This window comes from Spermophilus citellus (genome assembly GCF_964194105.1).
Source record: "Spermophilus citellus genome assembly, chromosome: 11".
In the NCBI taxonomy this organism is placed as follows: domain Eukaryota; kingdom Metazoa; phylum Chordata; class Mammalia; order Rodentia; family Sciuridae; genus Spermophilus; species Spermophilus citellus.
The window spans coordinates 90,893,885-90,909,700 of record NC_138192.1 but is presented as its reverse complement, the minus strand read 5'-3'; positions in this window follow the sequence as shown (position 1 = coordinate 90,909,700).

The following is a 15,816-nucleotide window of genomic DNA, read 5'->3' as shown; positions in this document are numbered from 1 at the left end:
AGGGATTTTTTTGCTGCCAAAGTCATCAGTTCAAACAGATTTTCAGACAAGAGAGTTCCCATCTACACTGGCCCAAGGCGTTTGAGTCCTATGGTGCCCTGGCTCAAGGGGCAGGAGTGCCGATTTACACTGAACAGGAGAGGGAGGCGCCTCAGTCCAGGCCTTGGACAGGATGGCTGCTGGACTCCTGCCCTTGCCCTGAGGCCTCCCTCTTTTTGTCTTCCTCCTCCTATTTTAAACATGTTTACATTTTAAATAAATCACTGGAACATCACTCTTATTATACAATTTGTGAGAAACAGAAATTTATTGAGAACCATCTCTGCTATGGCAGAGGAGAGCAGGGCAGGGGGAAGTGTCTGAGGGAGATATCCGCTCCAGACATCCGCCTGGGGACCTTAGAATTCCTTCCCCTGGATGATTTTAGGGGCACAATACAGAAGAGTGACCCCGAACCCTAGCTTCTTCCTAGGAGTGAAGTTGATGCTCAGGCCAAAGGTCATGAATTTGGGGTGACGGCCCCTGGCGTCCACCATGAAGTTCTCTGGCTTCAAGTGGAGGTTTGCGAGGCCCTTCTGGTGGCAGTATTGCAGGACACATACCATCTCCCTGAACAACCTGCGGACTTTTGCCTCCCGTATGCCACCAGCCCGTGGCATATGATTCCGGAGCTGTCCTCCACGTGGGCGCTCCATGATGAGGTACATGTTGTTCATGGTCTAGATGACCTGGAAGAGCTGGATCAGGTTTGGGTGTTCCAAGGCCATCAACCAATCCCTTTTGCATAGCACAGACTTGTTTTCCTCTGTCTTCTGCACAACTTTTACTGCCTCCTCTGCCCCAGTCAGGAGATGGCGGGCTAGTACCACCTTCCCGAAGCTCCCCTCCCCAATGTCTCTCAGGACACGATAATGGTCCCTGAGGGCCTTCTCGTAGCAGGAGCTGGGCCCCTGCGCCACTATACTACTATTTCTTTGCTCTCTGTGCATCCCTAAGCTGGGACACCAACTAAGAATGCTAGCTAAAAAATAACAAACCCGGGCTGGGGATGTGGCTCAAGCGGTAGCGCGCTTGCCTGGCATGCGTGTGGCCCGGGTTCGATCCTCAGCACCACATACAAACAAAGATGTAGTGTCCGCCGAGAACTAGAAAATAAATATTAAAAAAAAATTCTCTCTCTCTCTCTCTCTCTCTCTCTCTCTCTCTCCTCTCTCACTCTCTCTTTAAAAAAAAAAAACAAAACAAAACAAAACAAAACAAAAAAAACAAACCCAAACAAAACACCAAAAACAACAACCAAAAAGCAAAACACAAAACAAACAAACAAATCCCAAATCAAAAACCAACAGCAAATCACCAACCACCAACCACCAAGCGAGCTAACTATCTGGGAGTCCGACAGGTCACAACTAAGAACTTCCTGTACTTATGGACAAAAACCCCAGCTGCGGCCCACCCTCTTATAGGGCTGGTGTTTGAGATTCCCTCACAGTGGCTCCTTGTGAGGTCAGAGCAAGAAATGACCCAGTCATGCCTGGGCATAACCCCCAGGAGTTATCTCACTTTTGGGCCTCCAAGATCTTTTCAACTTTCCTAATAAGAATAAGAAAGGACCTGGGAAGCTTGTTTGTTTCAGGGGGTTATGGAGACTGATAGTTACATGTGTAGAGATTAGAACTTGTGGGAAACTTCAGTGATCTTTTCATTTGGAGTCTGATGGTAATCCATAAATCTTTGTACTTTTTTAGGTCTCATCATATCTACACCCAAAGTATTCAATTTCCCTTTCTTCCAACTCACAATGATTAGGATCCAAAGGATGGTAGCGATTCACTCACATTGTGATGCTATAACAAAATACTCTGCTCCCTAAGATACTCTAGAGCTGGGCATTAACACCTATGGGGTTGAGAGGGAGGGAACATTCATCATTATTTCCCCCACGAGGTTCTCATCAGATTTCCCATTAGAGACCCTGGAATGCAAAAGGTAGTGGGTTGATATGTTCAAAATGATGAGGGATCAAATATGGAAGCCGACAATCCTAGAACCAGAAAAACTGTTCTTCCCTCTGGGGAAAGCAATGGCGGCCTTCCCAAATACTTGGGTCTCTTCCTGCAGCTGTTAGAAAGTACCTTAGACTGGGTAATTTATTAACAGTAGAAATCCACTTCCCACATTTCTGAAGACTGGCAAGTCCAAGGTCAAATAACCTGTTGCTCTATCCTCCCATGATGGGGTGGGAGACAGAAGGGTTGAACTCACTCTTTCAAGTCCTGCTTTTTTGTTTTTTGTTTGATGTACTGGCCATTGAACCCCAGGCTTCAGGCATTTCAGGCAAGTGCTCTACAAGTCATACTTTTTTTATTTTTTGAGATAAGAGCCCACTCTGTTGCTCAGGTTGTCCTTACATGTGTGATCCTTCTGCCTCAGTGTCCCAAAGAGAGAGGATTAGAGCATGGTATGGTTTGGACATGAGGTGACCCCCTCACAGGCTCCTATACTAGTGATACCACTGGTTACCAGTTACCATGATGAGTCCTGCTTCCTCCCATGTTAAGTTATAACACCAGAGAAGCATGCTGAGGTAAGCGTAGAGTAGAAAGTAAGAAGCTTTATTAAAAGATAGTAAAACAGACTTCTCCTGGGTGTAAGAGGGGACCAAAGGCAGAATCCATGGGATGAAGAAGTCCTGTTCCTTTTATACATCTCAAGTTTTCCTTATTCTTCTCCCTTATTTTGTTCATTTCCCCTCATCCTGCATAGTGACTGGGAGAAGTCTGTGGAATGGCCAAGGGGTGAGCAGGTAGGCTGGAGGGGCCTAGGTGGAGTGCTAGGCAGGAAGGGAGTAGCAGCCCAGGGGTTCTTGATTAGCATCTCCCTGTCTGCTCAGGAGTTACTTAATTAGCCTTTTGGGGAGGGGTAGTAACAAAGGGCTTTGGAGACATGAACATTTCATTCTCCTAGGGCCTGTTTCCAATTTCCCCAACTCAAATTGAACTCTATTTTCTCAGTCTGACCTACACTGACTATTATAAGGTCCTTGTTTAGCATCCGGATGGCCATCTTAAATGACAGCTGCCATTTTAAGGAAAAAGTTTCACTTTCCCACCCAAGGGTGTTTCTGAGAAAGGCTCACCACTCCCTCATACCATACCAACCCAAACCCTAACCACTCGCATTAGGACCCACCCCCCTCTGATTTCTAAGCCTGCCCCATAAAAGTCCCAGAACCTAAGCCTGTTTTACCTCTCTTTGCTGTAGATAGATGGCCTTTATTTGTCAGCTCTGACAAATAAACTCTGCTATGTATCTCTGCCTGGTCTCCATCTTTCATTTCTCGCTTACCTGTCTCGTTCCTCGCTTTCCCTTCAATTGCCTGTTTTTAAATCTGACTTCACTAGTCCAGAGATATTCAGAGGTAAAATGATTGGATTGGGAGAGCTATAACCTTAAGTCCATCTGAGGTTGAATGGACTGTCTTGCTGTTTACCTAGGTAGGTGGGCCATGTCTGGTTACTATAGACATTGGGTCACTGGGGTCATGTCCTGGAAGGGTTCTTTATCCCTGTAACCACTGCTTCACCCTCCTTCTGTCTCTGCCTTTGTCTCTGCCTCTTTGCTGCCCTGAGGAGAGATTTTCTCAGTTGGGCCTTTCCCCCATGACGGACTGCCTCACCTTGGGCCCAGAGCAATAGTCAGCAATCTATGGACTGAGACCACTAAAACCTTGACCCCCATGTAAACATTTTCTCCTCCAAGGCCACAGAAATGATAAATTAAAACACAGGCCATTGTTCCCAGTTTGATGAATATACTTGTGCGCGCATGCGTGCATGCATTGCTGGGGGAGTGAACCACATCCTTAAACATGCTGGAGAAGCACTCTTAAAGTACACCTCCCATCTGTGGTTGGTGCCTCACGGCCTGACCACACTCTTGTGGAGTTGGTCCCCACTAGATGTGGCCTGTGTGGGTGAGTCCTTTGAATTGACCTGAAGGAGTTTGATTAGGTACTCAGATCTCCATGAAGACAGAAAGATCTCTGATAAAGCAAGCCTGTGACAATAATAAAAGCTAGTGCCACTTTTGTTTTCCACAAGAGAAAAGCAGAAAACCCTAACTTTATTCCATGGTATTGAGCCCACTGTGTACACATGTAACACTGTGACATCACTGACTGAGAGGTTGGGGATGGAGAGACTACAGCAGCAGTATTCTCTACACTAGTGAAGTTACCCTGCCACAGAGTCCTATCAGGGTGGTGTTCCTATCTCATGGGAAATGGAACCTCATGGAAACTACACAGAAATACCAATAAGGCATACTCAAAGTGAGAGGTAAGGGAATTCAATTGTTTCATTGCAAACATAACAGAAGATATATATAATGACATAAGTCACACTGAATCAAACTTGCCCTTGCCTCATTATAAGGATGCAAACCACAATGAACCATGAGCTCACCCTAGTTCTTCATGATGCTCTCTTTCATAATGACATCCTAACAATGCCATTTCTGACAAGAGAGACCTTATTCTTAGGTGTGGAGGTTTGAACCTCTAAGTGTGTTTGGGGGATATAATTTAATCCCTAACACTCCCTGATCCTATCTGAGATTTTTTTCAATAGGTGTTAAATTTTATAATGTAATTATTCTATGTGAATCTAGACCATTGTATATCTTTCTTGGCTATTCAATGAAGTGCCTTGTTAGGTATATTTTTGTCTGTGTTCATGATGGGCTTTCGTCTGTCGATTTGGGGTTTCTTTGTTGGTTTTAGTCTGGTATTGTGTTTTCTGATTTGATGGTCAGGAAGTACCAGCTTCATAAAATATATTGCTCAACAAAATACCATTTGAATCTTAAGCCAAAAATCTTAAAGTAACAGAGATGATGCATAGGTAGAATTTTTCAATATGCAACATATGTTTATATGTCCATCTTATATGCCTCCATACTGTGGTTGCTTCTAGAATTACTACCCTGAATCTTCCCTCAAGGAACTCAGTCCTTGAATTGAGCACAGTAAAGATACTGATAGACACAGTTTGTGGTCAGGCTTATTACGGAGGTTTTAATGGTGGAAGAAATTATTAATTTTCCACTTACACATAGTTCCTTTCTCCAAAATAGAAATTTTTGAAAAATTTACAAAATAGTAAATATTTTTTCTAATTATAAAAATATTACATGCTTGTTATAGAAATTAACATATTATAGTAAAATATCATTCATTGATAGTAGTAACATGTTGCTTCTGTTTATTTTTGACTAGGGCTAGTCACATGGTCTTTATTTTTTTTTTCCTTTATTTTTATTAGTTCTAATCAGTTATACATGACAGCAGAAAGCTCTTGTACAGATATGGAGCAGAACTTTTCACTTCTCTGGTTGTACATTAAGTAGAGTTGCACCATTCATGCAATCATATAGGTACCTAGAGTAATGATGTCTGTCAGTGACAAGGGGGTTTTGGGGGAAGTGGCACTAAGTTAAAGGGCTATGAAGAATTATTCCCAAATCCTTTGTTGTAGTTGATCCTCTCACACAAGGCAGCACCCGCAAGTGCTGATGTGTGCATTTGAGAACATTGTTTGGAAATGATTCATTTTGTTTAGACCCAGACAAAGGATCAGAGCGGAAGAGACCTAAAAGTCCTGTCTCCAAAATCATCCAAAACAGATGATGCTTGTCTATGCTAATTATAAAGCCTCCCAGGGGAGATTTTCCACCATCTAGCAAAACTTCAGATTAAGTGATAGCCATAGTCAACATATGTACCTTTTAGTAGTTATTAAGGCAAATCTGAAAACAGTGGTATTTAATAAAATAACATTGGCAACAAACTGGACAATCTTATTTTGCTCTACTTTCCTTTACCTTAATTTTACTAGAGTCATCAATTTAAAGTAAAAATATGACTTTTTTAATTCCTTAGTTTTAAATTAGAGAATAGAGTATGTTTGTGCATTTCCCATTTGTCTTGCTGGCTTTGAGGTCTTGACATTATTCTCAAAAACTCAGTTTTAGTATTAGGCTCCTGGGCCAATTGCATCTGTTATTCCCTAGTCATGATCATTGTTAAGACATGGAAGACCATGAGGGAGTTAAGATGTTGCTGTCTTTGTCATCTTGAATTATTATCTTAAAGGAGTTTGCAGGAGAGGTGGGGATGGAAAGAATTAAAAACAAATCACAGGCTCAAATCAAGAAAATCAGCAAGGTCAGAAGAGTCAGAATAAATATATGTCTTAAAATTAGGTTGAGGGATGGTCAGGCCATGAGACTTTACAGATTGTTTTCTATAATACTAATGTCTTGTTCACATAATTTGCTTGGAGACTGATATCCTTTTCTTTAGTGCCTTATTGCCATCTTTGCTGTGTAACTTATGTCTAGAGCCTGAACTCTGGCTGACATCCAAATTTACCTTTTCTGAACTAGACTATAAAGATGAATATTGGCTCTAGAGGCCATTATATTTCTTGAGAGGAAAGGAGAATTTTGACCCATGTATTCAAGAACAATGTGAAGTTGCTTTTGCTAGTGACTAAACATTGAATAATTAGGAATACCATGTGGTCTCTCTTAAGGAAAATCCTGATTGACGTTTGTTACACTTTGAATTTCTTTGTTTAAAAGGGGTTTCTTGCCACTGTACAGTTAATACTTTTCCCCTTTCAGTCTACAAGTCAAACTGGGCATGTTCATCTACCTCCCTTCTGTCTGTAAATGACATTGAACAACATAGAATGAGTCCCTGGGAATAAGTACACAAGAGAGGATTCCTCCAGCAAACCAGAGATAGGACAATCCTTTGGAACTTTAAGTGGAAAGAAGTGTATTGATAGAAAAACCAGGTAAAAATATTATAGCTTCGAAAGGGTGCATGTGAACAATGAAGCAAGCACATGAGGAAGAAGTTATTCCTTGCTAAATCCCAGAGAAAACCCAAATTTGAAGCTGGCAGATAAGAATAGGATTAGGAAGAGTCATAGAAATGTCTGGGGCTCACCATTGCCAATGCATGTTTAAGGGGTATAATACAACATTTGCTCTCAGATAGACACCAATATTATAATATAAATATTTGCCTTCTCCATTAAATGAATATTAAATTTGAAAATATTTTGAGCATAATGTGTGTGAAGTCAAGGAAATAGAGAAGAACTTAAAAGGGACACCATATTCCAAATGGTACAGGAAGAGTCAGTGTCTGTAAGAAGTATACTTTGGAGAAATATTCTACTTCCAAAATAGAAAATTATTTCTTTTGGCATTTACTTCTATGTTACTTACTATGAATAAAAGCTTGGTTTATAGCAGGATACATCAATTTACATGAAAATCTCAGTATTATATAAAATATATCACTGAAAAGAAAAAGTAGAAATGCAGTTCTATTAATAAATCTGAATTATTAATTATTGATCAAAATCTATTAACCAATAATTATTTGATACTTGGAAAGTACTAACTTGAAAGGGCACAAACAAGATGTGTAAAAGAATGAGAGAAATAATACAGAATGTCATGATTTGGATATGATGTTTCCCCCAGAAACCCCTGTGTTAATGCAGGAGGTGAACTGGAGTTAAACTGATTGGATTTTGAGAGCTAAAACCTAATCAGTCCTTCCTGGTTTGAATGTATTGAGTGGTAACAATAGGCAGGTGGGCATGGCTGGAGCAAGTGGGTCATTGGGGTCTGCCCTGGAAGAGTTCATTTTCCCTGTGACCCTCTCTGCTTCCTGACTTCCATGAATGGAGGTGCATCCTCTTCCATACCCTTCTGCCATCTTTTACTGCTTTACCTTAGGCCCAAAGCAATACTAAACCTCTGAAACTGTGAGCTAAAATAAAATTTTCCTCCTCTAAGTTGTTCTTGTTGGGTATTTTGATGAGAACAAGAAAAGTTGACTAACACACAGGGCAGAGTAGAAGATTCTAAAAATTCAATATATACCTTGAGAAATATTTAAAATAATGCAATTCCATAAGTCAAGAACAAGTCATTAAGAGATAAAAGCAATCATAGAATAAGAAGAGCTCTTAAAAATTAAAAACATGAAGCAAATATTCAAAATAATAGAGATCTCATTTTAAAAATGAATAAGCAAGTTTGGAGTGAAGTTGACAAAGTATCAGACACTCCCCCCACCCCCCAGCAAAAAGGGAAAAACTAAAAAAAACTATTAACTAAAAAGTTAATAGGGAATCACTAAGAATCCACATCCTAACATACATTGCAGATAGAAAGAACACAGAAATGTAATTGCAAATGAGGATAATCAAAGAAACAACTGGTCAGGGAAGTGATGGGGAGCATTAGATAATTGAGCCAAAAGATGAGAGAACATCTTGGAGGTAACTGTGGGAGAAGTCTGCTGGAGAGGACTGACTTCTGCAGATGCCCAAAGGTGGGAATAAACTGGCTTTTTAAAAGAACAGTAAGGAGGTCATTGTAACTGGAGCTGAGTAGCTAAAGGTGAAGAAATTCAGACATGAGGTAAGAGAAGTAACATAGACTAGATTTTTTTGGATGCTGTTGCCCATTGTTTACTCACCCTTAGGTGAGCGGGAAGTGACCAGAAGGTTTTGAATAGAAAGAAAAACAGGATTGGACCTAGTTTTTAAAAGCCCAATGCCAGCTGCTATTCTTGGTTAAGTATGTTTTGAATAGCTTTACTTTGTTCAGGAAGACTATTTGGTTTATAATCTAAGTCCTTGAGTATTTGAGACTGTCTTTGAATTGTTTATTGCATTAGTAAAAATGTCTTGGCTCTAAACTTTTCCCCTGAAAACTCGAATTAGATAATATGATAGTGTCTTTTAGTGTTTAATTTGGTAGAAAAAGAATATGAGAAAATTTTCATTTTTCTCTTTGTAGGTAAAATCTGTTTTACTTTTGGAGAAGTCTCCTGATATTGTTTACCTTTGAACCCCAGACATATCTAAGCAATGGTATTTTGCATTAATTTTATTTTGTGTATGACTCTACCCTTTTTATAGTAATATAACATTTATTTGTGTCTTACCATGTAAATATTTTATTTAATCAAAGAAGTATGTGCTCGTATCTCCATTCTATAGATAAGTGAGGCTTTAAGAAATCCAATCCTTTGTTAACAGTTGTCAACACTGTGCCCTAGATGCCTGGCATGTCCCCATACTATTTCAGACTACTGAGGATGGGATGGGATGAGTCTTGTTCACACATGAAACTTGTTGGATTAAAAAGAGTAGTTCCAGAGGGAGAGAGGCCAAACTTAACCGGGGGATGGTAGTATAACTGTGGGAAAAGGAAATCCATGAGGAAAGTGATAAGAGCAAGGCTTCACTCATCTGGAACCTAGCCCTGCAGGGACTCCACTAGAGATTCTCATTCCCCAGGTGAAACCTTGACAAGGAAACTGAAGATACAGTAAGACCTAATATCATAACTTTTCAGCTTTTTTCTTCATCTTGGAACAGTTTCATCTGTTGTTGCCTTCATACATTTTAGTTAATACTGTCTGATACTATTTTCTGAAATGTTCTTTCCTTGGTTATAAGTGGTGCCTGTTAAGCTCACAGTAGCCCAGGAACTATTGCTATTATGTTAGATATTTCTGGCTGCCTGCTGACAGGCAGTTCCCAAATCTTAATTTCCTGCTGAGTCCATTTTATTTAAGTAGTGGTCTGAGAGGCTTGATCTCCAGAAAATAATGCAATCTGCCAAATAAGTTAAGTTTTAATTAGTTTATGCCAGTCATGGTAATTTTATTCTCATCTGAAAGAAAATAATTTTTCTAGATTATTATTATTATTATTATTTTACACATGGGAGTGATCAAGTGAGTAGAGAAAATTTCTGCTGAAGAGAGATAGTTCTGGAAAAAAATATTATTTCCCCAATTAAAAGATGGATGAACTTTCTCTTTTCCCTTCTTTCTGTTCTGAGTATGGACACAATAAGCCTTGAGCTATGGCAAACACATGAGCATATTACTTATTACATGCATATTAAACATCTCCCTAACTCAAGGTTGATAGGACATTACTATCCTCATCAATAAGTGTATATAGACACCCTATTTTTTTCAATTTAGCTTTAAAGCACAAATGTTAAATGAAAATGAAAGAGATTGTTCTAGATGCTTACATTTGTCATAGATATTTATCTGGCAGGAGAGCCCACTGGAAAGTACAATCCCAACCTGATTTAAAGCAGTAGTCACAGAGTGGCTTATCGCTACATATTTGATTCTGAAACATGCTTTCTTACTGAAAAAAAATCTGTCTCTTTAATTAAAGTGATTTAGAAGATTTGGGGAGTTTTGCAATGAGCCTGGTAATGTTTTAACACCCTTGCGTATAAACAGGCAACTAGATATAAATTGTTTGTAAACAGACTGATATAAACATTTAATTTCTCAATGGAGGATGAGGCTGAAAATAGCAGATGTGGAGAAGAAAATATATACCCTGAACACACTCAAAGAATATTGCTGGAAATGGGTGAAATAAAACTATTTTGTGCACATATGTCAATTTTTATGTCATCTTTATTTTATAATAAAGAAACTTTTCAAAAACTTCAAGAAACAAAAAGCATATTTTAAACATAAGTCCTTCAGGAATGGCCACGTCCTTTCAAGACTGCCTTGTCCACTTCTGATCCTAAAACATGAGGGGGAAAACAGGAAAGTTTCAAGGGTCATACACATGATTATTAATGAGCTGGGAACAAAAGTGATAAGTAAGCGCAAAGGATCTTTACTTGTTTAGTCTTGGCTAAACACTGAGAGAGGAGCCTGATCTTGAAGTATATAAAAGACGAGTATACAAAGGAGAGAAGCCAGCTGTTCCTCTTCTTCATGGGTGACCAAAAAGGCAAAAATGAGCCCAATTTGTGATTATCTTGTGGACATAGGCCTAGGCAAGGCCCAATGTTTGTGTAACATGGGGATAATATGTCACTCCTTTCCTCCAAACGATGTTCTGGTATGCCTGACCTTTCACAAAGTCTCTCAACTCTATTTCATGATTTCAAAAGAGAACCAAGTCATGTTTGAATAAGATAAAAGAAGAAGTAGGAGAAAAATACGACTTCAGAATGTTGACAGCAATGTAAAACTTCTGATGAATCATTGGTCTTTGTTCCCTTGTAAAAAATTCATAACTCTAGAAATGAATAGTAATGTTTAGTGGGTAGAGATCAATTTGAAGATTAATGAAGTTTGAAGTTACTTAAAAATTATGAGATTAGACCATTTAAATAGTTGATTAACTTATAAGCTTCATATGCTACAGCCTACATGGAGATTTAACTGTTGGAGTATCCTCTTCTTTCCAATGAACATGGCTGATGGACTGTCCTTAACATGTCTTAAGATCCTCTGCTAAGGACCTATGCCTGCAGTGGTTTTGGTGACATCCTAGATGAGATGCCATCCTCATGCCACCTCCCCTGGAAGGGATGACGGTGTCCCAGACTCATGCTTTAACAACTTGCTTTCCGCACTTATCAAATGTTTTTTGACTTTGGGTAATAACATCCTTACTAAGGAGCTCTGCCCTCACAATTTGGGTTAAACATTTCTATGCTTCTCAAAAAGTTTCAGTCCAACTATAGTTCAGGATAAGGGTTAGACCTAACATAACTTGACTTCTCAAGCAGTCAAAACTGGACAGAAGAAAGACATGCTCACAGGAATGCTGGCAGATTTACACACAGTTCAGGCCAAGAACAGTCTTTCTCACATTATTTCAATGTGTCCAGTTCAATCCAGGTCAAAAACCAGAAATGTGAAACATTTGCCAATGTTTCTGGACCTTCAGAAATCAGCAGACACTTGGGTGGCTGAGAATGTATTTATTTAAGTCTCCTTAAGAACCATTTACTCTGCCAGACTGGTAGAGGTTTTGGGATCTGGTGTGCCCACAGAGAATGAATGACTGTGATAAAATGGTCTAAATTCTTTTTTCCTCCATGTATTTCCATCTCTTGTTTTATTTTCTGGAACTTATAAATTCCATTATATCATTAGTCTTGAAAATTTATATCAAGTATTTGATATAAATTAGTCAAAGCCAAATATAAACATTTAGTTTTTGATTCAATAAACACACTAGTGGAAAGTTATATGTACTTATAACAATAAGAAACTTCTTTTGGTGGTGGTTGGTCCTTGACTTTCAAAAATAATAAACACAGATAAAAGATGTTATGAATATTGTGGTTTCAATTGGTAATTAGTACTTCCTTCTCTTAGATTTATGAGATTTGGGCAAAATTTACATAGAATAAAAATTTAAGAATTATTACAGAAAAATAAACTCTTGGGCAAATTGATGTAACAAATGACAATATACTTTGTTCTAAATACATAGCCAGGCTCAGATTATATGAAGATTATATAGAAAATATGAAGATCTATAAATCAGTGGTTCCAAGAATGAAACTTAGAAAGTTTCATAAGATGTAATTTGCCATTTCCTTCATGCTTGTACAACTCCCTTCTTTGAAATGAAGAGAAGTGTTTTTAGTAATAAATGTTTATATATAGAATAGTATATTTACATATTCACAAACTATGTGTGATAATTTTCTTCAAATATTTTGTTTTTTGTTACAAATAACAAAAAACTGCTCAATTAGATTAAAGCATAATTGTAATTTACTTGAAATGTACTTAGGTATTTTAAAGAATTTAAGCAAAATTTGAATAAGTCAGAAGAAATCTAGGGAAATCTGGGGATATGAGCAGTGGCAATTTCAGCTAAGGGATCTGACCAGTGGTATTTGAAAGACCTTCTTCTAATGCTCCACAATTAACGTGACTCTGTTCTCTCTAGAACTCTTCCTTCAAAATCCTGACCAAAGTGTCTCAGGTATGAGGAATATGAATTTGGTACTTGTTCAATAGTTTAACTACATGTATTACATTTGCAAAAGTGTCAAGGCCAGTAAGTATCAGAAATAAAAGAGCAAACCAAGATGTGACAATAGCAATATTTTTAATATTCAGTGTAAACCACATACATAAGAAATAAAAAAATTATTATGTGGATTTATGAATGTCTCATTCAAGTTGATTTCCACTTTCTTAAGAAAGAAAAGGTATCATTTTATAGATTCCTTTACTGTTGGTTGGAGAATGCCATGTGTTTTTGAGGGATGGCAAATAGTTTATTCATTAGATCAACAGCATTTTAAAATCACTGAACTAGTTTATTTTCCATTAAAATTGTATTTCTTGTAACAGATTTTAAAGACAAAAATGTTAAAGGTAGAAATGCATTGAATAAGTACACCAATTGGTAGCATCTCTTGAAAATAGATCCCAATTTTTATTCTTCTTCTCATTTCTCTTCTTTATTTCTTTTCTCTTTTTTTCCAATTCCTTTGAAAGAGAAGGTAAACTCTTAGTTAGCCCTTTTAATCAAAAGAAACTCCAATATGCTATTACAATAAAGTTTCAGTTAATATGGACTAGTTTTCCAGTATTTCTTCTTGTGGCAATACACTCCATGGTCAATGTATTATTTGGTAGTAAACAGAATACTTACAAGGACAGTAGTTAATATGACTTGTGAAGAACCCATATTTTCTTTTTCATAACATTTAGATATAGAAAATAGTTATCTTCCTCATAAAAAACATCACTTGACAACATCATGCACAGTTGAAATTATGTTTTAAGTAACTTTTATATGTTAGTATCACTAGTCTTCTCTTACAAATACATTCAACTTTTCTTTATTGTACAATTCAATATTGAAATAATCTAGTGTAACAGAAAGTGAGCCATATAAGCATTAGTTTACACATGTAACAACAAATTTTACAAATTCCCAAATATCTCAAGTTTTATTTTTTTACCACATTCTATTTTAAATAGTAAGGTTAATGACTTAAAACTAACCAAGAATATGTTGTGATAAAAATAGCTAACTGTGATAATAACTGGCAAAGGAGTCTAATTACACTTAATATCTTGAATTTACAGTATTGTAAGGCAATTATATTAATCCTTTGATGTCTTACATCACAAAACTATTATCTTATTTCCCTAGGAGACAGAAAGGAGAAAGAATGTATTTCTAAGCCTGTTTATCTTACTGGTAAAAGTTAATAAAAAATTCTTTCCTAACTCTAGAACATTATTTCATTTTCCTTTGGAGGAGTTAGGGCTGGGGCAGGCAGTGGGCAAGTTCACTGGCAGTGCTATCTGATTTCATCATGGCTTTAATTTAATTCACATATGTCTGACAAATTTAAAAAGTAGCTATTTTAAGCAAGACTAAAGGACTGTTTGTTAGTAATCCCTAAGGATTTAACCAGCTCCAGTTGAGTTATCAGAGACTACATTTCCTTTCCCTTCTTCTTTCCTCCTTTTCTTTGCTCAGGTCTCTTATGTTGTTCCAAATGCATTGACTAGAAAACTTCCTCAGGTCACATTTAGAAGACAGGAATGATTTTGAACTTGATTTTTAGGAAGGGTGGTATGATAATGGATTTGGTTGATTGCAAAAATCAAAATCGGCCACCAAGGTTTTTCATATAAATAGACCAATCATGAATTTTTACAGTTATCCAAAACCTCAATCCATCTTCAATAGTGATTGAAATTTCTTCTAAAATTATTTGTTAAATTTAAATATCTCCGTATTATATTGACTTTGTTATTCAGGGTGCTTATTTGTTCATGTAAAGGGCCTTTTTTAAAGGAGGTCATGATCCTCAGCTTGCTAGCAGGTTTTGACAGACTGATATTGGCTCTCTGTTTTCATATTACTTCATTTATTGTATTATTAAATCAATACCAACTTTAGAAGCCAAGAAGATGTTTTATATTGCAATATGGTTGCTCCCTGGAGCTCATTAGCTCATTTTCCTTCAGTTAACTCTATGTGTACTCCACCCCTCTCCTAACTTAGTTCTGATTCTGTAGTCTTGCTTTATATGCAGGCAGAATGCACAGTTTATTCTTGAATTTTTTATTGATTGTTAATATTGAAGACAACCTTACTGATTATCTCTTATACATCATCTAACCTAGAGCTTTGCTTTTTTTTTTTTTTTAAACCGGGGTTGTCTCCATAAGGAAGCAGACAATTTTTGAGGCAAAGTCATATTGTCATTTAAGTCTATAGGTCAATGGATACTTGCTGATTAACTCTGGAAAATTCTTGGATTTATGGAAAAGTTAAGTCTACCCTTTCAATGACATATTCCTCATCTGATTATACTTTAGTGCTTTCAGAGATTGTTAAAATGAAAAGGGGATTTTTTTCTTTCTCTTTATTCTGAGTTACAGAGCTACTCCATTATGATGCCAGAAATGGATTTTTTTCTGACTGCTACTCATTCTTTCAACTCCAACAAAGTAAAGAGATATTGAAGTTACATACTAACATATAGTTATATGGTGGCATAAATTCAGGATCAAGAATAAAATCAAATGAATATCCCTTAGACTTATTGAATTGAGCTTTCTACACAACTTACAACGCACATCTTTACTGCTAGTAGCTTTAATTTAGATCAAGTTTTTTTTTTTTTAAAGCAAGTAAAGAAATGCATGCTGTCCCTATTTTAAATTCCATTCCTCGTTTCTCTGGCTTTCAGTATTAATTTTCTAGTGAAAATGATTAATGTGGAGAACTTACTTCAATGAAACATCCACATCTTCAACATAAACCAAGTTACTGTCTTCACAATGCATTGACCATTAGAAAATATAGTCTTGCTGGACATGGTAGCACTTCTTTAATTCCAGCACCTTGGGAAGTAGAGGCAGAGGGATTACAAATTGGAGACAAGGCT